The sequence below is a fragment of the Giraffa tippelskirchi genome, chromosome 3 (genome assembly GCF_054371585.1).
Source record: "Giraffa tippelskirchi isolate mGirTip1 chromosome 3, T2T-mGirTip1v1.2.pri, whole genome shotgun sequence".
Lineage (NCBI taxonomy): Eukaryota > Metazoa > Chordata > Mammalia > Artiodactyla > Giraffidae > Giraffa > Giraffa tippelskirchi.
In genome coordinates this window covers 49,774,241-49,800,712 of record NC_137277.1, presented here as the reverse complement: position 1 = coordinate 49,800,712, position 26,472 = coordinate 49,774,241, and the positions used below count along the sequence as shown (strand labels likewise).

At 51.0% G+C, this 26,472-nt stretch overlaps 1 long non-coding RNA gene across 1 annotated transcript in view; it reads left to right on the top strand.

Annotated features, from left to right (window-relative positions):
• The window catches only part of LOC145543431 (uncharacterized), a 77,101-nt gene that overhangs the window by 41,182 nt on the left and 9,447 nt on the right, over window positions 1-26,472 (top strand). The window contains exons 2-4 of the long non-coding RNA XR_014080712.1: window positions 1,944-2,208; window positions 3,544-3,636; window positions 18,378-18,512. This is a non-coding gene — a long non-coding RNA (uncharacterized LOC145543431). The remainder of the gene's footprint in view (window positions 1-1,943; window positions 2,209-3,543; window positions 3,637-18,377; window positions 18,513-26,472) is intronic.

Here is a 26,472-nt window from a genome sequence, read left to right as displayed (position 1 = left end):
TTCTGGGTGTTGAGACTATGATTGATTGCTCCGTTTTTTTCTTTTTCCCTCTATACTTAAGTATATTTTTTAAGTAAAAAAAATCATTTAATGCGTAATTATTGCTTTTAAAAATACTTATTATTTGTTTGCGTTGGGTCTTAGTCGCAGCACGGGATCTTCACTGTGTCATACAGGACCTTTCACTGCGGCACACAGACTCTAGTGTCAGATGGGCTCAGGAGTTGTGGTGCGTGTGCTTAGTTGCTCTGTGGCATGTGGGATCTTAGTTCCCTGATGAGGGATGGAACCTGCGTCCCCTGCATTGTAAGGCAGATTTTTTTTTTTTTTGGCCACTTTATTTTTTTAATTGAGGGATATCTGCCTTACAGAATCTTGTGGTTTTCCATCATACATTAACAAGAGTCAGCCGTAGGTACACCCATGTCCCCTCCTGCCTGAACCTCCCTTCCATCTGCCTCACCATCCCACCCCTCTAGATTGTCACAGAGCCCCTGAGTTGCCTGAGTCATACAGCAAATTCCCATTGGCTATCTATTTTCCATATGGTATTGTAAGTTTCCATGTTGCTCTCTCCATACATCTCACCCTCTCCCTCCTCCCCTCCTGCTGTGTCCATAAGTCTGTTCTCTATGTCTGTTTCTCCATTGCTGCCCTGCAAATAAATTCATCAGTACCATCTTTCTAGATTACATATATATGCATCAGTATACAATATTTATATCTCTCTTTCTGACTTAGTTCCCTTTGTATAATAGTCTCTAGGCTCATCCACCTCATTAGAACTGACTCAAATGTGTTCCTTTTTATGGCTGAATAATATTCCATTGTACCACAGCTTCTTTATCCATTCATCTGTCAATAGACATCAAGGTTGCTTCCATGTTCTAGCTATTGTAAATAGTGCTGCAATGAACACTGGGGTACACATGCGTCTTTTTTAGTTGTAAGACGGATTCCTAACCACTGGACCACAGTTCTTGTTGCTTTTATGTCGCCTGGCACTCAGCTACTTCTCCTCTGAGCTCTTACAGCTTCCTTGGCATAATGACCACAACTAATAGGCACCTGCTGTGTGCCAAGCACTGTGTTTGGTTACTTTAAAAAAGATAAATATTGCTGCATTTAAACCATGTGTTGAGTCCATTTTATGGATGAGGAAACTGAAGGTAGAGAGGTTATGGAACTTGCACGAAGTTCCAGGGCTGGAGTGATGGAGCCATGATTAGAAAGAACCTAGGCAGTGTGAGGCCAGAGTGTGACTTTCCCTTTACATCACAGTCTCCTACAGTACTTTTGGTCTTTAGGTCTTTTTTTTTTTCTAACCTCAGCATTTTACTTAGCACATTCTACGTGTACAATAAATGTTTACTGGTGAATAAAATTACTGCGTAAATATCACTCCTGTGGGGGGTGTTTTTGAAATGCTTGCTGTTTTTTCTTTTCAGCCTTTATAACTTCCCCTCCCTCCACTCCTCAGTACCACAGCAGGGTAGAAAGTGGCGATCATGAAGCCTTTCGAGCTTAGGTCTTCAAAACCTCAGGTGCTTGAGGGGAATGGACACTGTTTCCAGGCTGAGAATTTAGGTATTGCTGGACCTCAGATGATGAGGCTCCAAGATCCCAGAGGGCGTAGCTGAGAGGTGACTCTAGACAGTTGGCATCTGTGGCTTCAGGGGGAATCTCATTCCCAGGATAGGAGCAGCAAGTCACCAATGTGCTTTCCATCATGGTCCCAAACAGCACAGACCTGAAGGTGTAAGTTTGACAAGAAAGAAGGTCCTCTTAGACGGTGAACAGATAACATGGTGGGTCATATGGTCCCTCCTTGACATCAGTACTATATACACCACTGTAACTTACAAGTCTAAGGAAGGGAAAAGAGCTGTAGAAAAAACAGAAATGCTTGAGATGGAATTGTTTTTTTTCTCCCCTGTTACTAGTGGAATGAAGACTCCAAATGAAAATTAATTTGTATTAAAGAAAAATAGGTTTTCTCTTCCACTTTGAGTCTTTGGACTGAGACTTTTCTTCACCGTCCTAAGCTGGACATTTTCCCTGGACTGGAGAACTATATTTCAAAACTGCACTGTTCCCTGAGCATGCAGAAGGAAGCCTTAGAATTTCTAATCACCCACCGAGGCTGGGGAGATCCTCAGATTTTGGAACCCAGAGGAGTGGACAACATCCTAAGAATAAAGGAGATGGGTAAGTGTTCTTCTCACCTGGAAGGTCTGTGTGTGCAGGTGGACTGGAGAGTCCCTGTGAAGGCAAACACAAGGTTTCCCCTCAAGATGGGTCTTTTGCTACCCATCATGCTCACAGACATGAACTTGATCTAGATCCACAATTCCACCCTGTGGACCATGACCGGATTGATCTTGGCCTGAGAAACTTTCAGGGCAGATATGACTGGTTGCCATGTCCACATCATGAGTGCCATGGTGGACTCTCCCCTTCTGAGCAGCACTGCTCCCTGGGGGACCTTTCAGATGAGTAAACCATGAAGTGGCACCCCTCCAGGGATCAACAGGAGGGGGGTCTGCTGAATGAGGTTACTAACCAGTGACTCTTTACATCTAGGCCTATGTCTGTCAAGGACGGTGAATTAGGCTTTCCATAGTTGATGCTTTCAACTATGGCAACTTAAGGAATTTTCAGCTTAAGGAAATCAGTCCTGAATATTCATTGGAAGGACTGATGCTGAAGCTGAAGCTCCAATACTTTGGCCACCTGATGCTGGGAAATATTGAAGGCAGGAGGAGAAGGGGATGACAGAGGATGAGATGGCTGGATGGCATCACTGACTCTATGGACGTGTATTTGAGCAAGCTCCGGGAGTTGGTGATAGACAGGGAAGCCTGGTGTGCTGCAGTCCATGGGGTCACAAAGAGCCGGACACAACTGAGCGACTGAACTGAACTGATAGTTGATGCTTTCAGAGCTTGGGCTGTGGGGAAGAAGGGACAACACTGGTAGACCAGCAGGGCAGTGGACCAGAGCTAAATTTCACATTTTAGTTCTGCTCCCACCAGCTTGGGCTGGGCAACCCCCTCCCCCTTTCTGAGCTTTAATGTCCTCATGTGTCAGAAGTGCCTACCGCACGTGGCTGTGGGGGAGGGCACTGGGGAAGCTCTCCATGGTTTTCCCTTCGGCGCTCTCATCCTATTTCCCTAGCAGCAGCCTCATCCGGTCTTAGCTGCAACCCCATGCCACCCGTGGAAATCCCGTTATCACAGGAAAATGGTGTGATTCAATGCAATTAGGATAAAGAGGGACTTGGGGGCAGCCACTGGTGGTTACACCGCAGCTAGAAAGCAAGTGGCCTCTTTACTACCAGGAAGCCCTGCGTGTCTCCCAGCCCAGTCGGTCCCAGGCTGCTGCTGAGGCTTCCGGTTGAACCTACATCTTCTATAAAACAAGGAATCCCATACTTCAGGCAAACACTTTTATTATGCTCTTCCTCTGGGGTGTGGGAGAGGTGGGTATTGTGGGGCCATCTAAAACAAATTAGCTCTGAGCCCGGAATTCTTTTTGTTTTAGTTGGAATTTTCACAGCAAGAAAGCCACTGGCTGACAACCTTTCCTGTATATGATCTTATTCAAGCCTCAGGACACTGTGGCAAGGCAAGCTAGGTAGGTATTATCTTACCTGTTAACTCTCTCTCTATTCTGTCCACATCTCGCCATCACCTCTGCCACGTTCCTAGTCTAAACCACTGTCAATTCTTTTCACTAAGCTCTTTTTGAGGTGCAACATTTAGCAAAGTGTGCAAACCTGAAACGCACAGTTTGATGAGTTTTTACACTATTGTAACCACCGTCCAGATGGAGATACAAAAGTTCCCAGCTTTACCATATGTCATGGTCATTATCCCTCCCCAAAATAAGTTAATCTGATTGCTGTCCTTATAGATTTGTTTGCCCATTTTGCACTTCATATAAATAGAAACATACCGTATATCTTCTCTTCTGTTGCAAGATTCATCCATGTGCTGTTTAACAGTAGACTGTTCTTTGTCATTGCTGTACAGTGTTCCACTGTGGATGACCATGGTTTATTTGCCCATTCTGCAGTTGTTGGACGTTTGAGTTGTTTCCGGTTTTTTGCTACTACAAAAAAAAATAAAGCTCATGTCTTTTGGCAGGCTTTACTCTAGGTCACAGTGTATACTTATATTTAACTTTAATGCTGTTTAGTCGCCAAGTTGGTCACTTTTCTGTGACCCCGTGGACTATAGCCCACCAAGACCAGTCTTCTGTTCCTGCTTTGGGCCCCTCCAATCCCATCTGCCCAGTACATCTGCAGTGAGTGGTATTCCTAACATGAACTGTAAATTTCCTGCTTAAATTTCTTTCCCAGTATTCATCCCATTCTGCAATTACATACTAATATGATGATTTGATTTATGTCTAGCTTTGCTACTAGACCATAAGCTGCATAGGAGCAAGCCTGACACCTGTCTTGCTTATTATGGCATTTACAGTGTCCTCCTGGAGGGCAATGATGGTGTCTTTTTTGTTCACCACTGGATCCCTAACAGCCAGTACAGTGCGTGGAATATCAGAGACTGTTAACCTGGGTTGGATTGATAGTTAACTCTTTGAATTGAAGTACTGTCAGTACAGACTAGTATAAAGAAAAATGTCACCTTCTTGCTGAAAGCAGATGCTCTGGGACTGTCCACACGTTTTCATTTTGCTGGGATTGTATGGGACTGATTATTGCTCAAATTAGGGAGCTTGGTGACAGGTACCTGGAAATCTGTCACAGGCTAAATGGCATTCACTCAAACTTTAATCATCTAAAACTTCTTCTTGTCGCACCTAAGCAAGCTGACTTTCATTTGCTTTCTTGGGAAAAAAAAAAAGTTAGCCTGAACCATGAAGGATAGAAACAAGAGGACACTCCAAAGGCCATAAGGCACCTACCATAGAGAATTAGGACTTTGTTCATTGTTGGCAAGCAAATTGATGCTGCTCATTGCAGATGGATCTTATTTGCTCACCATCAAGTCTTATCTGCTCATCCGAGCCAGTTTCGCTGCCACGCTGCTTGGCAGCAGATGGGTTCCAGGGATGGTAGCCCTGTGGAAGTAATAAAGTGGTGTTTCGCTTCCAATTGTCTTTCACTGAGACCGCTCAGTGATTCCGATTGATTGTCCTGTAACCCGACGCAGGAACTGACTGAGTCAGGTTTATCTGGGCTAGGATTTTTGTCTCTGTCTTGGGAACTGAATGGTACACACCTCGAGGCTGGTCCAGAGCTGCCCAGGGACACGGTCTTCTCCAGCCAGAGTCCAAAGCCTGTGTGTGGGTGAGGTGAGAGGTGGCACTTTCAGGCCTGGAAGCTAGGCTTCTGGTTTCTTGATACATCCCCAGGAACAGGCCTGCAATGGTCTCCATCTCCCTGCCTCTGTTGTGACTACGGTGATTTAGAATTCCCTGTGGTTTCAGGCTTTGTCTGTAATGGGAACAGCCTGTCCATCCTCTAAGGCTCCTCCATCCCTCTGGGTTCCTAGATGCTTCCAGGAGTGCAGCTTATTCACTCCTCTGGTGGCCTGGCCTTACCTCTGGAGGCCTGCTTCTTTCTGCCCAGGCAGAGAAGTTGGGTGGATGGGGGCGGGGTAGGGAGAAACAATAGCTCCTTGCTCTTGAGCTGTTCATTGGGTTTTACTTTTAGGAGCAGGGAAAGGCAGAGATTCCGGGTGCTGAGGGTGAATCTGGGGTCTGGCAGGATTCTGCACCACCCCCTCCCCTCATCACACCAATAGCTAAGCCATCAGGCAGAGTCTCTGCTCAGCTCAGAAGCCTCTGCCAAGTCTTGTGTTTGAAGGGCCAGGGCCCCCGCCCCTGGGATTCAGATTTGCCTCGGACCCCCCTGCCCATCCCCTTTCCTTTCCATTTCTGTGAATTTTTAGTTCTCCTCCTGGCCCTGTCTCCTGTCTCCCTGCCTTCCACAGCCTCATCCCTTCAGACTCATCTACCCCTCAGCCCCATCCGACTGCCAATTGAAAAGGCCTGAAAATAATGTGAAATAATATAGTTTATCACCCAGAGGCTGCTGACAGGCAGTGCGGCCACCTCTGAAAACAGGCAGGGAGGCTGGGAGGGCGAGGAAATTATAGGCTGCACAAAGGAGAAAAAGTTAAAGTAAGAGCTCCATAAAAGAAAGTGGAACTATTATGCCGCAAAATGCCAACTCATTACAAAGCGGCCAAATAAGAGAGAAATACGGCACTGCCTGTAATAGCAGTTTACAAGGGAACATTGTACAGCAACAGAAGAGACGCGGCTATAATTTGCTCTAACAACTCCAATTATCCCTTTTATTGATTTGGCAACACATTTAATAGGAGTAGCCACACCTCTTCTGTTACAAATCATTAAAGGTGTTGAACGGTGTAATTTTAAAATTGTCCTCCTACAGTTGTCAGTATGACAGCATAATTCCCCCTGATTTCAGCTATGTAAACACCGAGGCACGGTCATTTCCCCCTTACAAGGCCAGAGATGTTGTCAGCCTGGGGTTTTTGTGCAGAAACATCCATTTAATACATATCTTTTTTTTTTTTTCCCCAGCCGGCTCTCCTAATTGCAGTGATGTTTGGTTTAGTTTTTTTTTCCCTCCTCCCCCTTTTTCTCTCACTCTTACCCTCTTTTCTTCCATCTACGAGATGTGTGTGTAATGGGGATAGAGAAGGGAGGGAAATAAACAGGCTGTTTGCCCTCCTCTTTCTTCTCTGGCAGCCTTAATTGCTACTTAAGTCTGGGCCCCGCACTTAACATGCGGGGGGCGCGCTGGGCACAGCCTCCGGAGGGGCAGCGCGCGCCCGGGCCTCCTGCGCGGCCCCAGGAGCGGCGGGCGCGCGCGCGCGCTCTCTCGACAGGGCCGGCGCGCTCCGGGCCGCGGAGCCCACTGAGCTCCCGTCCAGCTGGCAGGCGGGCGGTCTGGCGGCGTTGGGCAGCGCAAGCACGGCGTCACGGTCAGGGTCAAGGTCACGGTCAGGTGGCAGAGGCCGGCGGGGTGCGAGCGGAATCAGAGAGTAGCCAGGGCCGGGCACACGCGGTCGGGGGATGCCCAGGCTGGGCGGCGCTGGGTAGGAGAGCAGGGGTCAAGGGACTGGTAGGGTGCAGAGGCCCCAGGCAGGGGGGGCACTGGGTGGGTGAGCCCCTGCCCTGCAGCCTCTCTGCTTTGATTCAGCCTTTTGTGAGGTTACTGGCCCTGCGTGGGCCTCCCTCGCCGCTTCCAACCTCGTTCATAAGCCCCTTCAGGGAGTCTTGTTTTTGTCACTTCCACATCCCAGTGCTCAGTCCAGGGAGGAGGCTCTCAACAGACAATTGTTGAATGAATGGAAACATGGCAGGAGGAAGGCTGCTGAGGAACTGAGGTGACCCCTGGGCTCAGGTGGTGGGAGGCGGCTAGTGGAGTCGGTGACTCCTGGGGTGCCTGACCCTGTGCTGTTAGACGTGTGTAGGGCTTGGGTGGGGTACTGGGACAAGCTCATGTTCTCTAAGACTGCATCCAAACCCTCTCCAGTCCTCGGGGTGTGGACTGTGTCCCCTTGGGTTCAAGTCAGCCAGGGGCTCCTGGCTTCTACCAGGAACCAGTGGCCAGGGGCTGTGGGGTAAAGGGCTGCGCCATGAGGATAAGGAAATGGCAACCCATTCCAGTATTCTTGCCTGGAGAATCCCATGGACGGAGGAGCCTGGCGGGCTATAGCTCATGGGGTTGCACAGATTCGGACTTGGCTAAAATAACTTAGCCTGCCTGTGAGGAGTCAGGATCCCTTTCCAATCCCACCTCTTCAAAATCTTGGGCCAGTTCCTCCTCCCCATCCCCTCCCTGACTTGCCCTCTGTCTAATGAAGCTTGGTCTAGAACCTCTCCGAGGGGCCACCACTTTAGGTGACTTCCAGGGGGCCAGGCTCCTGAGCAGGTGATCAGAATGAAGGAGGCATCCTGGAAACACCCGCTCTGTGGCCTTGAGCTCCTGCCCTCTACCACTGGAAGTGGACCTAAGCCCCAGTTGGAGAGACGTAAGTTAGACTGAAAGGATGTTAGCTTTCAGGACTGCGTGGTTCCAGGTTAGGTGACTGGGGGCTTTTTCTTCTTTTTAAATTTTGTCTATTTATTTGTTTTTGGCTGTGCTTGGTCTTTGTTCCTGCATGGGCTTTTTTTCTAGTTGCAGTGAGCGCGGGCATCTCATCGTGGTGGCATCTCTTGTTGTGGAGCATGGGTTCTAGGCGCACAGGCTCAGTAGTTGCGGTTCCTGGGCTTCAGATCCAGGCTCAGTGGTTGTGGTACATGGGCTTAGTTGCTCAGAGGCATGTGGGATCTCCCCGGACCAGGGATCGAACCCAAGTCTCCTGCACTGGCAGGAGGATTTGTTAACCACTGAGCCACCAGAGAAGCCCGAGGAGACTTTCTTAAGGTCAGGAAACACCCTTCCTCTGCAGTGAGCCAGCTGAAGGGCTCTTGGTTTGTGGCAGAGGGATGCTGACCCAAAGATAGTCATCATGGAGAATCTGCAGAGGCTGGGCTGGTGGCCTTGGCTCCAGGGACAGTAGGGGATGGGAAGTAGTGTCAGCAGCTGCCATCTCGCTCTTCTCTGCCCACATCTACAGATCTTGTTGGCCATCCTTGGGGCCTGACCCTTCCCACACCTGAGCCTACTGGGCCCCTGCAGGAGAAACCTTAGACATCCCCAAGCCCCACTCTCATATCCTCACGGGAGGAAGCTTTGGGTCTACTGAGAGGGGGCTCTGGGCAGGGACCTCTTCTGTACTCTACCACGCAGAGCAGAGGTGTTGGCGTGTGTTTGTGTGTGTGTCTGTGCACATCTCTTGCTCTCTCTAAGCACTTCTGTGTGTTTTCACCTCTGCCTTCCTCTTTCTCAGCACCTCTGGGTTTCTCTTTGTGTCTTTTCCTCCCTGGCTGTCTTTTTGTGCTTCTCCGGGCTGCTTTTCATCTTTGTGTTTCTTGCTCCGTGTATTGTAATTGCTGTTCCCATGCCTGCTCTCTCCCACCAGAGCATGAGCTCTGTGAGGACAAAGGGCTCCCTGCACCTGCACACAGTAGGTGCCTCGTACATTCCAGTGGGCTTCCCTGATGGCTCAGCAGGTAAAGAGTCCACCTGTGATGCAGGAGACACAGGAGCTGTGGGTTTGATCCCTGGATCGGGAAGATCCTCCGGAGGAGGAAATGGCAACCCACTCCAATATTCTTGCCTGGAAAATCCCATGGACAGAGGAGCCCGGTGGGCTACAGTCCATGGGATTGCAGAGAGTTAGACACAACTGAGCACTCAAGCACGCATATATTCCAGTGGAATAAATCAGTGGATACCTGAATCTGCCCAGAATTCCTTTGTGTCTGCCCGCATCTTTCTGGATCTCTGTGACTCTCTCAGTAGCTAGTTTGGTGGCAGTACCTGGTCTGTGCTCAGGTATACGTGTGTTTCTTGGGCTATCGTTCCTCTCCTTGTCTGTGTCTGTCTTCAGGTCTGCTGGTCTGCCTCAGTGTGTCTCTGTATAGCTCTACATCTCTCCCCACGCCTGCCGGTCTTCAACATGGTGCGGAAAGGATGCTGTAGGCATTCATGTTGGGGGCACTTGGACATGGACATCCAGGTGCCACGTGGGTGAGCTTCTCTTAGACGTCGTCACAAGAGGCTGTGAGCACCTGAAACTGATCACCTCCTTCTCAGCTTTGGATGAGGGTGAGCTGTGGTCCTCCTCATCCCTTGCTCTCACAGTGACCCCAATCACAGCACCTGCCCTTCTCTAACTGGCCGATGTCAGCGGAAGGGGGAGGGAAAGTTGATGTCCAAGGAGGAAATCCCATTAGGGGAGCCAGCGCCAAGTTATTAGCGGTTAAGATGTAATTGGAGTTAGTGAATAATCTCCTTCGATTCATCATGTATTTATGGCACACCCAACTGTGTGACCTTGCGTGAGGTGTGTCACCTCTCTGATGAAATAAGACCTCAGTGCTTGCCAAGGACCTCTGGATTTCTGGCATTCCGAGTCCCTGAAGCTGGAAGGAATTTCTCTCCACGGATTCTGATAACTTGCTACTGCCCCTCTCCTGGGAAGCACTTATACCTTTCCTCTGAATTATGTGTTCAGTTGCCCAAGTTTACCTGCTAAACTGCACTCTGAGGACAGGGTCTTATTTATCCCCCCACAGTCAAGTGCCTTGCACATAGTGGGTGGTTTATCAGTTTTTTGAATGAATGACTGATTAAGCAGTATGCACTGTGATTAATCATAAAAAAGATAGAAAGCCAAGACCCTGCACTTAAGCAGCCCACAATTCCAGTGGAAAGGTATAACCCTGCCCCTTGCTAGCTTTGTAAACTTATGTGAATTCTTTAGCCTCTTTGTGCCTCTGTGTCCTCATTCATAATATGAAGTAATAATAACTACTTTCCTGGTGGTCCACTGGCTGAGGCTCCACACTCCCAATGCAGAAGGCCCGGGTTTGGTCCCTCGTCAGGGAACTAGAACCCACATGCCACAACTAAGAGTTCGTGTGCTGCAACTGAATGATCCCGCATGCTACAATGAATATTGAAGACCCTTTGTACCGCAAACAAGACCTGGTGCAACCAAATAAATGAAATTTTAAAAAATAACTACCATACAAAGTATGGATTAAATTCAATCATAGGTATAGTTACACACTGAATTTAGTGCTTGGCACTTACCAGATCCTTACTTAATATGTATTCCTGCTCTATTTTTGGGCCTTCCCTGGTGGCTCAGATGGTAAAGAATCTGCCTACAATACAGGAGACCCAGGTTCAATCCCTGGGTTGGGAAGATCCCCTGGAGAAGGGAATGGCTACCCACTCCAGTATTCTTGCCTGGAGAATCTCATGGACAGAAGAGCCTGAGGGATTACACTATATGGGGTGGCAAAGAGTTTGACTTGCTCTGTTCTTAAGTAGAGAAGAGACACTAAGCCCTACGGATATCAGAAGGGGAGAAATCAGTGTTGGGTGCATTTTTCCATTGAGGCTGGGGAGTGGGGACTATCTTCGTGGTTAAACACTGCTGTTTGTGCCCTGTGGGCTTTTTGGCTTATGTCCTGTCCCCCAAACCCTGCCTGCAACACAAAGATAGATAGAAGGGGCTCAAAAGTTTTGAATTAATGAATTCATTAATTTAAAAAGTTGAATTAATGAATAAAGTGAAGCCACTTTCTTCACTGCTAAAGGCAGCAGATCCCAAATTAGACTTCTCAACTGAATCATGTGGGATCTTTCAAAAAATCTACTTTCTCACCCCCCAAATCTAAAAACACCCACATAGACATTGATTCAGAATCTCTAGGCTTGGGTTCAGAATCTAGTATTCTTTTAAATTACCCATGTGATCCTGACATGTGGATGATTTGGGGATATCCTGGTTTAGGACATGACCAAGATTACATATAATTCATGTATGTTTGAAAATAGTTGTTATCTGGTTTGAAGATATAAATACTAAACATTATTATTTGAACATTGTTTATATAAACTCATGTTCATACACTACTTTCCGCTCCCACGTCACCTCCGCTACACTCGGTGGGGGGGTCATTTTCAGGGTAACATTGGAGTCAGGGTGTGGAAGGATGAATAAGTTGGGCTTGGAGTTGGGACCAGAGGGAGAGTTTAGCCCAGGTCACAGATGTGAGGGGATTGGAAGGAAAGCCAGCAGGCTGGAGGTTATTTGCAAAGCTGTAGACCCTGGAGCAGGTGACCAGCCCCCACCTCCCTTGGAGTCTCCCAACAGCTCCTCCTGAACTGCTCCCTTCCCAGGCCTGGGAGGGACAGAGGAGCTGGAGGAAGCAACTTTACAATCCCTGCATCCCCTCCATCATGGCTCAGTCCAGTTTCAATTTCCCAGGGAGTAGAAGGCAGAGGTAGGATGAACTATGTAAATACATACAGATGCGCAGGAACCAGAGATATGGAGGGCCAACTCTAAGTTACAGGTTATTTAAGTTATATATATATAATGTATTATGTTAGACATATATGTTATGTCTAACTTATAACCTGAGATTAACCCCCAGGTTGTTCACGTTGTAAATGGAAGCTTCTCTGTGGAGCTTTGAGCTTCAATTTTCAGCATTCTTGGTTTATTGGGTCTGCTCTGCTTGTCATCACAAGGCATTGCTGCTTCTCCTTTGATATGACCAACTACTATGTGCTAACGCAACTCTCCAAGATGTTAATAGAAGTCATTATTATTTCCATTTTATAGATAGGGGGCTGAGGAGGCTCAGAGAGATTGACCTGCTGGATGGAGTCCACACAGCTCACAAGAGGTTAGAGCTGCAAGGTGCCCCCAGCTCCCTTGACCCCAAGGCCCATGATTTCCCTCCATGCTGCCTGGGAAGGGACCCAAGCCAAGGGGTTGGGGATTTCACTCGGACAGTGGCTGAGGCTCGATCACTGCTTTGATTCCTGCCATTTGCTGAATGGCTCCGGCTGGTGGAGCCTGGGGAGAAAGGACTGGCTCCCTGGACCACACCTCCATCCTCCTCCTTGTGAGCTCTCATCCCCCATCCTTTGCCTGAGTGGCTCCTCCTCAAGTGTGTGTCTGGTGCCCAAAGAAGCCCCCTGCTCTCGCCCAGTTTTCCTTGACTTCACTCCTCTCTTCATTTACCAAATCACTCAGCACGAGTTCACTCAGCTTGGCCAGGCACTGTGCTGGGCTCAGGCATACAGGGGTGGGGAGGATGCTCCTGGCCATTTAAGAGCTTTCAAGCAAGAGAGGGCAGTGCATTCACTGTCAATACCCTGGGATGAGTACCAGGCAGAGAAGGAGGAACCAGCTTCCAACTTGGCCCTATGGAAAGTGAGCTTTTCATGTTGTGTGGGACAAGAGTCCAGCTGAAATGGCTCAGAGTGGCCACAGTGTGGTGTTACCGTGAGCACGTGGGGGCTGTTTGGATTGCCTTAGGATGCCCTTAAGATGGGCTGCTGGCACCCTTGGGTTGGAGGGGGGTCCCGCCTTCTCTAAACTCATCTCTAGGACCCCTTAGAAGGCTCCTACTTTTCTGGCTTATTTTCAAGTTCCTCAAAATGATCTGTCCTTTCAGAGGAACTTCTCCTTCTAGACTAGGTTCTTTATTGAGTTCTGTTCTTCTGTGTGTGTGTGTGTCTCTATGTGTGTGTGTGCATTTGAGAAAGAACAGGAAAAAGGGAGAAAGGATGCTTCCTTACATCTCATCTCTCTCACTCCATTCCTAGGACCTCTCGCCTTCTCCATCCCTGGTCTCAGTAGGTGGAGAGCTGGAGCCCCGCTTCCGGGCAGAAAGCCCCATTCTTGCCCCCTGCAGGGAACACGGTGGCACAGTGCCCGCTCTAACCCCCTGAGCCTCAGGGAGCTTGCAGCCTGGCAAGCAAGTCATTTTGCAAGACTTGAGAACTCTCAGCAGAGCTTAGAAGGAGCCAGGGGAGGAGAGGCAGGAGGTGGAGGAGGAATAAAGAAAGGCCTTGGCTTTCCTTACTTTCCAAGGGAGGAAGCATGGGATGAATGGTCTCAGCTGTCACCTCCCTGAAAGACAAGGGACCAGGGACCCTCTGAAGAAGCAAGACTGCCTCCAGCCCGCCCCCGCCCTGCTGCAGCCCCTGCCTGGTCCCCTTCCTCCAGTGGCTGGGCCAAACCAGGTCTAGGCTGTGTCCCCAGTGGGGGGCAGAGTGGGTGGGAGGGGGTCAGTTCTTGAGGTCTCAAGGCCAAGGGGTTAAGCCCCCAGGAGCCAAGTTTCTGGCCTCAGCCCTTTCCTATCTGCCTCGCCCTCACCCTGCGGACCCCCTTAGCCCCCCAGCCCCATCCTCCTCCTCCTGCTCCTCCTCCCGTTTCCATTTGGAAGAAGGAGGCTTGCTGTCTTTGTATTTTAACTGTAGCAAAAAGATTAAATTGTTTACGAGCCGGGAGCCTCGGCTGGCTGGATGAGCCGGAAGAGACAAAGATAGACATTCTAATTCTCCCCTGTTCTCCGGGCCTCCGTCCCCCTGCCTGCCGCTAATTCTTTTATCTGGCCCCAACACTCCAGGCATTATGTGCATTCATAAAAAAAGGAGGGGGGGAGCAGAGAGAGCCCTCGCCGAAGCCAGCAAAATTACTGTTCTCTGCCGATTCTCTGATAGCAATCTCTTGAATGCTGATTACTTTTGCCCCCTCCTCCCGTGCCCCCTCCCCCCTTCCCAGCACCCAACATAAGTTGGTCTTTAACCCTTTATCTTTAGCAAGCAGAAAGACATGGAAAACATCTCACTCAGTGGGTGGAAAAAAAAAAAGGGAGGGGGGAGGGGGAGAGAGAGAAAAAAAAAAAAACCCAGCACGGAGAAGAATTACTGTTATCTCCCTACCAGAAGAGGAACAGCAGAGATAAGAGAGGCCTGAAGAATTAAAAGAAACGTAGCGTTGGGGGCTCTAAATTCATGCCGGAGCTGGTTGTATTTGTCTGTCACGGGGGTTCATAATTTTCCGAGGTTGTTTTGATAGACTTATTGTACGGACTGCATAGAAAACTCATCAGCATTTGTTGCCTCTGAGCATTATTGTCAGAGGTAACTGCGTGTCTATAGACTGGGGGAGATAATGGCTGAAGTAGAAAGCAGATAAAGCCGGGGCCCTTCTCATTAAGGACTATCTCTGCCTCCGCAGACCGGCTGGGACCCAGTGACGGGGCGGCGGTGGCGCGGGCCATACATTACGTTGGCAAAAGGCGGCGTCCGGCTTGCGGGCGGCCAGGCGCACCCCGTGGGTGCGGTGGATGGCCCGGAGGAGCTCCAGCATGGGGACCCCCTGGGCCTAGTGTATTCATCAGCGGGGTGTGGGGGGTGGGGGGGTGGGCAGAGGTGCCGGGGGATGGGGGAGGCTCGCTGAGCTGCCAGGGGCTGGGGGAGTGCGGTGAAGCCGGTTGGTGGTGGAGATGGTCCTGGGGTTCAAGTCCACGTCTGGCAGGGATGAGGATCAGAGAAGGGAAGGGTGTGCCTGAGACCTCTTGCAGGTTCTTGTAGTTCTAGAGACTTCCACCTTGGCCCACGCCCTCCATGTGGCTTGGTTGAAAAAGGTGAGCCTCCTGTAACCTGGACTGCTGTCCGGGTGCGATGTGGAGGGCGGATGTCGCCTGAACGTCTGGGGGCTGTGGGCCTCTCCCTTCCTTACCTGCCTTTCCTCCAGCACCAGTGTCTCGGAGGAGCCAGGCGCTGTGGGGGCACCTCGAGCACCTTTTGCCTGTAAACTCCTCCTTCTGTCTACCATGGGCCACCCTTCTTCAAAGTCAGCGGAGAGGAGTGGGCACGTCTGGGCAGAGAGGCTCACAAAAGTCCCCAAGCCAAGCCCTGAAGCCAGGCGGGGTCCAAACCAGATGCTGAAGTGGAGACTGGGGTGGGCAGAACCGGGCTCTGGGGAGCTTGGGACAGGGGCCCTCCTCTTGCCCTTTCCCTCCTTAGACATGGGGATAATAATGGGGGCCGCCCTGTAGAGTGGTCAAAAGGACTGAGGAGATGAATTAAGAAGGCCTGTCAGCACCATGGGGCTTCCCGCGATGGCTCAGCAGTAAGGAATCCACCTGCCATGCAGCAGACACAGGAGATGCTGGTTCGATCCCTGGGTTGGGAAGATCCCCTGGAGGAGGGCATGGCAACCCACTCCAGTATTCTTGCCTGGAGAATCCCATGGACAGAAGAATCCGGTAGGCTACAGTTCATGGGGTCGCAAAGAGTCGGACACGACTGAGGCGACTTGAGCACAAGCACGTCCACGTCAGCACAATGCCTGCACCTGCCGTGTGCTCAGTAAGCCTGTTTTTTTCCTGTGTGGTTGCTGTTCCTTGATGGCCTTAAGGCCTGTGTACAGCTCAGCGCTTCCTCCTTTATCCGGGCCAGTGAGGGGAAGTGGGGTTCAGGAGAGAGGTTTCTGAGCTGTAAGTGAATGCCTTATCCTCGGGTCCTGCTCCCATAAAGCTGAGGCCTTGGCATTTCCTGAGTCCATTCCTCTCGGTTGGCAGATGGGATATTGAGGCCCAGAGAACGAAGGGGCTGGCCCGGGGCACATGGTAGGTCCGAGGCAGAGCTGGACAAAGGCCCAGGTTTCACAGCTCTCCCGGGTGGTGGGGCGTTCCTCTCCTTCGCCGCATCCTGCCTTCTGGGCTGCTTCCGCCATCAGGCTAGCCAGGCAGGAGAGAGCACTGGTGCTTGCAGCCATGGGAGGCAGAGGGGACCCAAGTCCCTGCCACTGGCCCCAGGGCCCTGAGCCCGTATCTGACGCTGTTCCGGTCTGCAGCTTGCTCAGAACGACCCGAGTCAGACTCCAAAATGGGAGTGCTTCTAGCAGTTGATTGCTCCTCTGCATCTGGTTTGGCTCAGGCCAGCTGAGAAACAGACAGGGTCATCAGCAGAGGGATGTAGTGATGGGATGGGGCAGGGGGATGCAAGCAGGGCAAGAGGAGGGGCCCCAGACAGATGCAATGAGTATAGAAGGTCACTGGTCATGCAGTCTGCGGTGTGGATGGTGGGGGAGCCCTTAGACACAGCCTTTCCTGATACATGACTCACCCACACACCTGCTTGGGCCCTCGGCAAGAGCCCAGCCCTGGGCAGGGGATAGTTAAGGGACTCAGCATCTGTTGAGCATTTCTTACATGTCACAACTTTTTTTACTTCTTTTCTGTTATCCTCACAACTACCTAAGGGGAAGCCATTCCCATGCTCAGTTTACAGGGGAAAACACAGACCAGAGAGATGAAGCGTCTTCTCTCTCTCTCTTTTTCGGCCCCACTGTGCAGCTTGTGGGATCTTAGTTCCTCAACCAGGGACTGAACCTGGGCCCTCGGCAGTGAGAGGGCAAAGTCCTAACCCCTGGACTGCCAGGGAAGTGCCCCAGAGAGACCAAGTAACAGGCCGTAAGACTCTGAACTCTCGGACTCCAAAGTCTGGGATTTATTCACTCTATGTCTGCTCCGTGTCGTCCTTAATAGGGCCAACTGGCTTCCAGTTCCTCCTTCCTTTCCCTTCTCTTCCCACTTCTCCCCTCCCCTCCCCCATTTCCCTCCTTCCTCCTTCATCCCGTGTCCTTCCTCTCTCCCTTCTTTCCTTCTTTCTATTATGCAATGCTTATCACGCTTCTATCATGCCCTTGGCACGTGTTGGGAGGTAGTATACCCCTCTGACCCTCTAGGACTAGTATGAAGACTGATACAATATAAATTCCTACAAACAAGGAGTGTAATAGGTGCCAGCGTGAGAACTGCAGGAGCGCAGAGGAGGAGAGGCCACACTGTCCAGGGTGGGGAAAGGAGGGTCAAGGGGACAACGCAATCAAACCTTCAAGGTCAGAAGGTGGACAACATGGGGAAGGGCATTCCAGGCAGAGGGAACAGCCTGCACAAGGACCTGGAGGCAAGGCAGAGTGTGGGATGAAGGCTGAGGAACAGGCAGGAGTTGGGGGTGTGAGGGGGGCAGGGTGGAAAGGGTTTTCAGTGACAGGGAAGGAGACAGGACTTGATCCTGTGCCTTGATGGAGCCCCTGAAACTCTCCTTTCCGGGGAAGTTGGGCTCTGCTGTTAACTACCACCCTCATCAACCCCATGTTCCTCAGGTTGCAACCTCCCAGGTTGCAGCTCACTGTGGGACTGATTCCCCGTAGCAGAGTTTGGCAGGAGTGGCAGAATGTGGAGTGAGAGGATCACTGCCTCTGGAATGCCCGAATCTAGTGAACTGTGAATCAGATCTCCAGGCTCTGTGGCCTTGGGAGTCAGAAGGTCACCTCCCTGGACTCAGTTTTCTAATCTGTAAAGTGGGGACAACATCTGTCTCACAGAGTTGCTGCAAGAATTAGCTCAGGATCATGTCAAGTGGCTGGAGTGTTGCAGCCTTGAACTAAAAGCCAGTTCTCCCGTCCTCGCCTCCTACCCTGCCTGCTGTCAGCACTGCAGCGGGACAAGGCAGCCTGCCCTCCCCAGAGCAGCTCACACGGAGTGCTCACCCTCCTCAAGGCTCCAGATAGCTATGTGGGTTTAGTCACACCTCGTCTCCCAGGGGCCAAGCACTCCTCCCACCCTTTCCTGCCTTTGCTGATGGTGACATCCTGGCATTCATGCCAGCCTGCCCTCCTTGGCAAAACCCCTGGCATTTGCACTCCAGCCCCCAAATTCACCACTAACACCTGTCAGCGCAGCCCTGCCTGCCATGTCCAGCATCCCTGGACATGGCCTTCACCTGCCTAGACCGGTGGACAGTTCCCTAGACCCTCCTGCTTCTCTGAGTCAGACCTGTCCCTAGTCCCCATTTCCGTCTTGCCTCCTGTAGCAGGACTAGCTCCTGGGAGGTCCCTGCCCCTGGAAGGTCCTACTGTCACCCTGCAATTTAGATCGGATGGAGGAGGAGATTTGGGTCATCCTGGTGGCCAGTGGATGAAGACATATGCAGACAATGAAGATGAAGACAATGAAGACATAGCAGGGGCAGCTCAACCGCGGTGGAGGGAATTCTGACTGAGAAGCAGGTGAGCCCTAACTGTTAATGATGGCTGTGTGTCTAAGTCAAGTCACTGACCCTCTCTGGGCCTCAGATTATTAACCTGTCATCGGAGATGATCATCTGTGAAGCCTGTTCCGGCTTGAACGGTCTGGGATTCTGGGGGGCGGGGAAGGGCCAGGGATCCGCGGCAAAGCTCTGTAACCCCTGTCCTCCATGGCTGAGGAGGGGGTGCCAGGGGCACCGCTCGGCTCTTGGCGCAGCCCCGCCCCCGCTGGCTCGGAGACCCGCTCCCTCCGCGGGATTTACAATGGGCTGAATTAATTTGCATGACAAAATTGGCTCGGGTATCCAAGTGTTGCAGGAAGACAAGTGTAACATTACGCAGAACAAGCAGCCGGGAGGAAGGTTACCGCCGACAATGAGGGAGCAAGCCGCCCTCCCACCCGCTGCCTCTGCCCACCTTTCATCCTCAGGTGTGGGGGGTGGGGGCGGTGTCAGGGGCGGGGGAGGAGAGAGATAACAGGTGTGGGGGTGGCCACCTGCCCAAGGATCTGGAGTCGGGGGTGGAGGGAGACGGTCTCCTGTTCCAGCGGCTTTCCACGATTAGTGCAGAGGTTTCCTTTGCTATTTCTAAATGCCTCCACCCTTTAAATGGTTGCAAGGTTATTTCCTCACTCTCAGGACTTGATAACACAGGCGCTTTCCCAATCACCCTCGGAGCACTTGTCCAGGTATCCATCTGTTCACTCACTCCTTCATCCACTTCCTGACTCACCCACACATCCACTGTCTATCCATCTACCCACTCACCCACCCATCCACCCATCCATCTTCCCACTCATCCAGTCATCCTTCCATATGCCCACCCACCCCGTCTACTCACCCCTGCTGCTGCTGCTGCTAAGTCGCTTCAGTCCAACTCTGTGTGACCCTATAGACGGTAGCCCACCAGGCTCCCCTATCCCTGAGATTCTCCAGGCAAGAACACTGGAGTGGGTTGCCATTTCCTTCTCCAATGCATGAAAGTGAAAAGGGAAAGTGAAGTCGCTCAGTAGTGTCCGACTCTGAGACCCCGTAGACTGCAGCCCACCAGGCTCCTCCATCCATGGGAGTTTCCAGGCAAGAGTACTGGAGCTACTCACCCCTATGCCCACCTATTTACCAAGCCATCTGCCCTCCATATGCACCCATCCACCCGTTCCTTCATACACTCATTCATCTACCCATGTATCCATCCTCCCAACCATCCATCCATCGAGCCACTCATTAACTCACCTATCCATGCTTCTATCTCTCTAACAAGAGCAGATGTTGGACACTGTGTGCCAGGTACAGTTCCAGACATTTCTCTGTGCTTCAGGTTCCTCATCTGTAAAATAGGGATAAAAATAGGATCTACTGGTCTCAGAAGCCTGGGTGGTAAGGGGTGGAGCCCAAGGCAGGATGCACAGAGAGTCAGAGAAGCCTGGGCAAGCAGGTGTGGTGCACCCATGAGACTCCTCCAGGCGGTGGAAGAGATGCGGGCCGGGTGCCCTGGCTGCAGAGCTCTCAGCTTGAGCTGAGGAGGCCTGACCCCGGGCTCTTCTCTCCATCCCCACCACAACCACCCTCCCCTGGGCCACTGCTGACTCACCTGGATGCCTGCGGACGCTTCCTCCTGCATCTCCCGGCCTGCTCCTTTTCTCTCCTCTCCCCTCCGCATCCCCTTCTGCTCCACTGTTCCTCTCTCTCTGTCTCAGAACCCCCGTGGCCTCTCCTTTCTTCTGTGGTCTTGCTTGCCCCATCGCCCATCTGCCTTTCTCTTCCCACAAGAGGTCAACTCCAGGAGGGCAGCTATTGCTAGAGTTGGGATCATGTTACAGGCCCATGGCTGGCACATAGTAGGTGTTCAGTAAGTGCTTGTTGGATGAATAAATATGTATCAGAGTGATCTTCTTAAAAAAAAAAAGTGTCTACCTCACAGGGTTGAGCCCAACCCAGAGGAAGTGCTATAGAAAGTTTTCTACTGTCAATCTTATTAGACATTGAGCACCCCCAAGATAAATAAAACACAGTTGCTGCTGCCAGAAGGAATGACAGATTTCTGGGGGGAAGAGATACAAGAAAAGTGGTGTCACAGTCCCATGTGCTTAGTCGCTCAGTCGTGTCTGACTCTTTGCAACCCTGTGGACTGTAGCCCGCCAGAATCCTCTGTCCATGGGGATTCTCCAGGTAAGAATACTGGAGTGGGTTACCCTTCCCCGGCTTCAGGGGATCTTCCCAACTCAGGGATTGAACCCAGGTCTCCCAGATTGCAGGTGGATTCTTTACGATCTGAGCCATCAGGGAAGCCCAAGGTCCCATAGGCTATGCTATTGTCCCATAGGCTATGCTGTGCTACATATGCTATGTAGGCTGTGCTGCAGTCCCATAGGCTATGCCATTGGGAAGTATAGGGACTGTGGTGGGCTGATGGGCAGGGCTGGGGTATTATATCTCACCTGAAACTCTGCCTGGGAGGCAGGTGGGGATAGGAAGTATTGTTATTAGTCTTGTGTAACAGGTAAGGTAACTGAGTCTTAGAAGGGTTAATGGACTGCCCACAACCACACCGACACACAGAATGGCCAGGACTGAACGCCGTCTTTTTATTTGGCGACATCCGAGCAGCCAGGGTGGTGCTCTCCCTGGCTCCTTCAGCAGCAGGACGAGGCTTCCTTCCTCCCAGGTTGCATGAGCTGCACCGTGCTGCCCAGATCCCTGGAGGAAGAGGATGGCTGAGCTCTGAGGGGCCACACCCAGAGCCCTGAGCCTGTTCTGAGCCTCTCACTTAAGGTAAAGGGGGACGAAGACCAGCTGAGATGGGTCAGCTCGTGTGAGATGCGGTGGGGGAGGCGGTGACCAGTCATTCAGCATCGAGGCCTGAGCAAGGAGAGGACATGCAATCATTTGTCATTACAGTGATCAGGCTCCAGTTAGCAGAACTGCCCCCAGCGAAGTGGTCATTTCCTTGTCACTGAAAGTTCTAAAATGTTAGAGGGAGCTGAGTGTGGTAGAGTGTAGCCTTTGGAGCACTTCAGGCCTGGGTTTGAATCCAGATGTTGCCTGATGCTGTCTGTGTGACCTCAGGCAACTCCCTGAACTTCTCTGAGGCCTTTGGAAAATGGAAATCATAAGTCTCCATCACTATTTTGTGAGGATTAAGTCATAATCAGTACTTAAAATGTGTTTTATTACATAGTTAGTCCTCCTCACAACAAACTTTGGAGACAGCCTTTTAATATTTTTTTACTAAACTTTTACATTTGGAGTAATTTAAAATTTACAGGAAAGTTGCCAAATAGTGGAAAGTTCCCGTAAACCCCTCACCCAGCTTCCCCTATTGTTAACATCTTATGTACCACTGTACATTTGTCAAAACCAACATTGGCACATTTAGGTCCTTGAGTTTTTAATCGTCTCACCTTTACAGATGAGCTTAGGGAGGCCCAGAGAAGCTGAGTATCTAGCCCAAGGTCACGCTGCATTATGATACATAAAATGAAGTACACTACATGAAAAGCCTATTGAATGCCTGACATCAGTCCTGTTCCCATTCCAGAAAGCCTGGATCGGGCCTGTCCTCCACCCTCTCTCATATTCAGTGGCCCTGGCAGGCTGGATCCCAGCATCTGTGTCCCGCTTCCCTGTAGGGGTGGCTCTGTGTCACAGCATGGAGCCACCAGAGAGAGAGAGAGACCCTGGAGAGCACTTTGTAAAGAGCAGAGATTGATGGAGCAGGAACACACGGCTGCCATTCTGTCCAGACTGCCTGTCTCTGCCTATCAGTGGGTACACAGTAGGTGCTCAATAAAGAACTTGTGGAATAAACACATGAATGAGTGAACGAATGAAATCTAGGGCACTCCTCTTTGTGTAGGAGATTGAATTCAGGCACTTCTAGGGGCTTTTCCAGATTGAAAACCCTGGAATTCTAAAATGACCAGCCTCTTCCCCGGCCAGGTCCAACTGAGAAGCTGGAGTCACCCCTCTGTGAAGGCATACAATAGGTACTCAATGGATGAGGCCAATGCTAATACCTCTGACTACATTTTTCTTTGGTCTCAATTTCATCTTCACATATTTAAATTTTGCTTTACCTATTTGTATGTTGTTTTTACCCGCTGCATCAAATCCTTGACAGTGTGTGTGCGTGTGTCTGTGTGTGTTGCCTGGTACATAAAGGACCCTAAGAGTCAATCACTGATGGTGATGATGGTGGCATGAGTTGAAGATGAAGTGGGGGAGCCCTTACCTCAAGATTCTCAGGGGCTTCCCCTTAGGGGCTCCCTTTGGAAGCAGTCCTTTGTCCATCGCTCGGTCAGCGAAGGTGTTGAGCCCTCGCTGTCTGCAGGTGCTGTATGAAACACCTCTGCTCTCAGGAGCTCAGTGCCAGGTGGAGGGGTCAGCAGAGGACAAACCAAGGACACCATGTGTAGCACGAGTCTCCTGGGCCCAGCCTGGGGAGCTTCAGGGAGGACCCTCCCTGCACCCACTCCCACAGTTAGAACCTCCTCCCCACCTCTCTCCTTTGAAGTCCTCCGCATCCTTCAAGGCTAAACCCAGCATCCTCTCCTGACCCTCCCTCACCTCCTCCTGGTCCTCCTGGCAGGCTGCCCCGGTCAGTCCCTGCCCCACAGCACTGTCAGCCCGAGCCAGCACTCCCAGGCCCCTCTGCTCAGGAGTCTGGGACTCAGTTCCCCCTCTGGCTTCCCACCAGCACCCAACACAGTCCCCAGTACGTGGGAAGCATGCAGACAGTGTCCTGCTCCCTCTGGGACTTGGTGCTCCAGCACACACCTGGGCTCATGCTGGGGTGCTGATGAGCAAGGAGGGCACACTCGAGCCTGCTGGACCCAGGACAGTGCAGGGCTGAGAGAGTCAGGTGAGGACACCCTGCTGCTCCCCCCTCTTCCATGGTGACCCAGAGAGGCCCTTATTAGTGAGCTGAATTGTCTTCCCCCCAAAAGATGTGTCCAAAACCTAACCCCCAGTACCTGTGAATGTGACATTATTTGGAAATACAATCTTTGTCAATATAATTAATTTAAGGATCTTGAGATGAGACCAATACTTTGGCCACCTCATGCAAAGAGCTGACTCATTTGAAAAGACCCTGATGCTGAGAAAGATTGAGGGCAGGAGGAGAAGGGGACAACAGGGGATGAGATGGTTGGATGGCATCACCGACTCAATGGACATGAGTTTGGGTGGGCTCCGGGAGCTGGTATTGGACAGGGAGGCCTGGTGTGCTGCAGCTCATGGGGTTGCAAAGAGTTGGACATGACTGAGCGACTGAACTGAACTGAACTGAACTGAGATGAGGTCATCCTGCATTTAGGGTGGGCCCTACAGGGTTTCCCTGGTGGCTCAGTGGTAAAGAATCTGCCTGCCAAGCAGGAGACATAGGTTTGATCCTTGAGTTGGGAAAACCCCCTGGAGAAGGAAATGGCAACCCATTTCAGTATTTTTGCCTGGGAAATCCCATGGACAGAGGAGCTGAGCAGGCTACAGTCCATGAGGTTGCAAAGAATCGAACATGACTTAGCGACTAAACCACAACAACTACATCAATGACTCATGTCCTTTTAAGAGAAAGAAGGAGATTTGAGACCCACAGAGAGGGCCATGTGGAGACGGAGGCAGAGACTGGAGTGATGCAGCTACAAGCCAAGGGATGCTGGCAGGCGTCAGAAAGTAAGGAGAGAGGCAGGGCGTAGATTTTCCTTCAGAATCTCCAGGAGGACCAACCCTGCTGCTTTCAGCCTTCTGGTCTGGAGAACTATAAGACAATATATTTGTTGTTTCACCAAGAGTAAGGTACTTTTGTGGCAGCCCTAGGAGATGAATACAGCCCCTTAAAATCGGTTCACCGGCCTCCAGTGTGAGGTTTTGGCAGCCTCGAGAACAGCGAGGGGACATCCCCCATCCTTGCCTCTCCCCTCAGGGACTGTGCAGGGAACTCTCACATGCAACACTGCCCCCCAGATGCTGGTGACTCCCTGCATGCTCTTCTCTGGGCCTCAGTTTCCCCATCTGTATGGGGAGTTGAACAAGTTGATTTCTAAGACACTTTCTAGCTTGGAGTGGAGTGCGTGCATGCATGCATGCATGTGTGCATGCTCAGTCGTGTCCAACTCTTTGTGACCCCATGGACTGTAGCCTGCCAGGTTCCTCTGTCCATGAGCTTCCGCAGACAAGAATACTGGAGTGGGTTGCCATTTCCTCCTCCAGGGGAACTTCCTGGAGAGTCCATGTATCTAAAAGTCCTTTTTTTAAAGCCTTTGCTGTTTCCAGAAGTTGGTGATAGAAGGGGTGAGTGTCAGACCCTTTCCTTGTGGTGATTCTGTGCTCTGCCTCCTCTCCACCACCCACACTCTGACCAAGGGTCCTAGGAGACCCTGTGGCCCACTCCAACCCCACGAAGTGGTGTATAGCCCAGGCATAGGAATCCCAGAAGATTCTGACATGCATCCCACGATGAGGACCATTGGAGCTGGCTGTCTCCTTGTCACTCTGTGTGGAGTGGTCTCCCTCACTTACTAGGATGCTTGCTTCTGTCTCCTGCCATGTGTGGGGTCCTCTGAAGCCAGGGCCTTATCAAATAGAGCCTCAAATGGTTCTCTGCCCTGGGTCATTGGAGGGGGGAAGAAATGCATGAGCCTGGGCCCCAGCGGTGCCAAGCCTGAGGGGGAGGGGTGAGAGAGGAGCAAGGGATCTGCCAGTGGTCCCGCTGCTGCTGAGAACTGTACAGAATAGAAGGCATTTCCTTCTTTCTTAAAGATTTTAGCATTTTTCATTTTTATTTATTTATTTTTTGGCTATGCCATGTGGCATGTGGGACCTCCCTCAACCAGAGTTTGAACCCATGCCCCCGTAGTGGACGCGTAGAGTCTTAGCCACTGGACCACCAGGGAAGCCCTGGAAGTAAAGCATTTTCTTGAGCGTGCATCACACGCCAGGGCTTGCTCTGAGCTTCTCCAGGTTCTCTCAAGTACTTGTTACAACAGCCCTGGGAATGATAGTGTGATACCCCCATCTTACAGACAGAAAACCAAGCGGTTGCAGGGTCGCCCAAGGTCAAGGAATCTGGAAACAGAGAAGCCCCACTGTGTGCTGTATAGCTTGGTGGATGGGATTGGGGAGGGCAGTCTTGCTGAGCATGAAAGATTGCTCCCAAGGAACTGAGACTCAGTCAGACTCGTGCAAGGGAAAAGGAAGGAAGGAGTGAAGGATGAAAAACGAGGTAGAGGAGGGATTTATGGCAAGATTTGGGGGTCTCTGCCAACAAGAGCCCCACTGAGGCTCCAGCCAGTTGTTGCTGCCCAATTCTCCGCAGCCCTGGGTCAGCGTGGAGCCCCCTAGAAGGGAGGTGGCGTCAGGTACGTGATGCGACAGGGGCGACCTCTCGAAAACTCACTTCTCCCTTCTGTCAAGTGAGGGGTCCAGCCCTCACTCAAGCTAAGCAAGTCTGTGATCCGTGACCTCTCTCTAAAAATGACAGTGGCATCTCCCAACACTGTAGTGTGGCCAAGCAGGGCAAGTAGAGTCAAGCTGCCTGGGGTGTAAGCTCCATGCCACCACTTTCCATCTCTGTGGTCTGAATGAGTTTGTTAATGTTTCTATACCCCAGTTTTCCCATCTGTGAAATGGAAATGATGGCTGTATTTCCCTCTTAGAGTTTGCGGGGACTAGCTGGGCTCATGTATCGACGGAGAGCTGGGGACATGGTAAACTCTCTGTTGGCAGTGTTTGTTGTCATCAGCATCAGGTTTTGTTGTAAAAATAGTTGTAATAGTTTTTGTAATAATAGTAATAGTATTGCTAATTATTATTAATAGCCCATGGAGTCACAAAGAATCAGACATGACTGAGCGACTGAACACACACACACACTTTATTAATAGTATTATTATTGTTGTTAAGTTGCTAAGTTGTGTCTGACTCTTTTGTGACCCCATGGACTG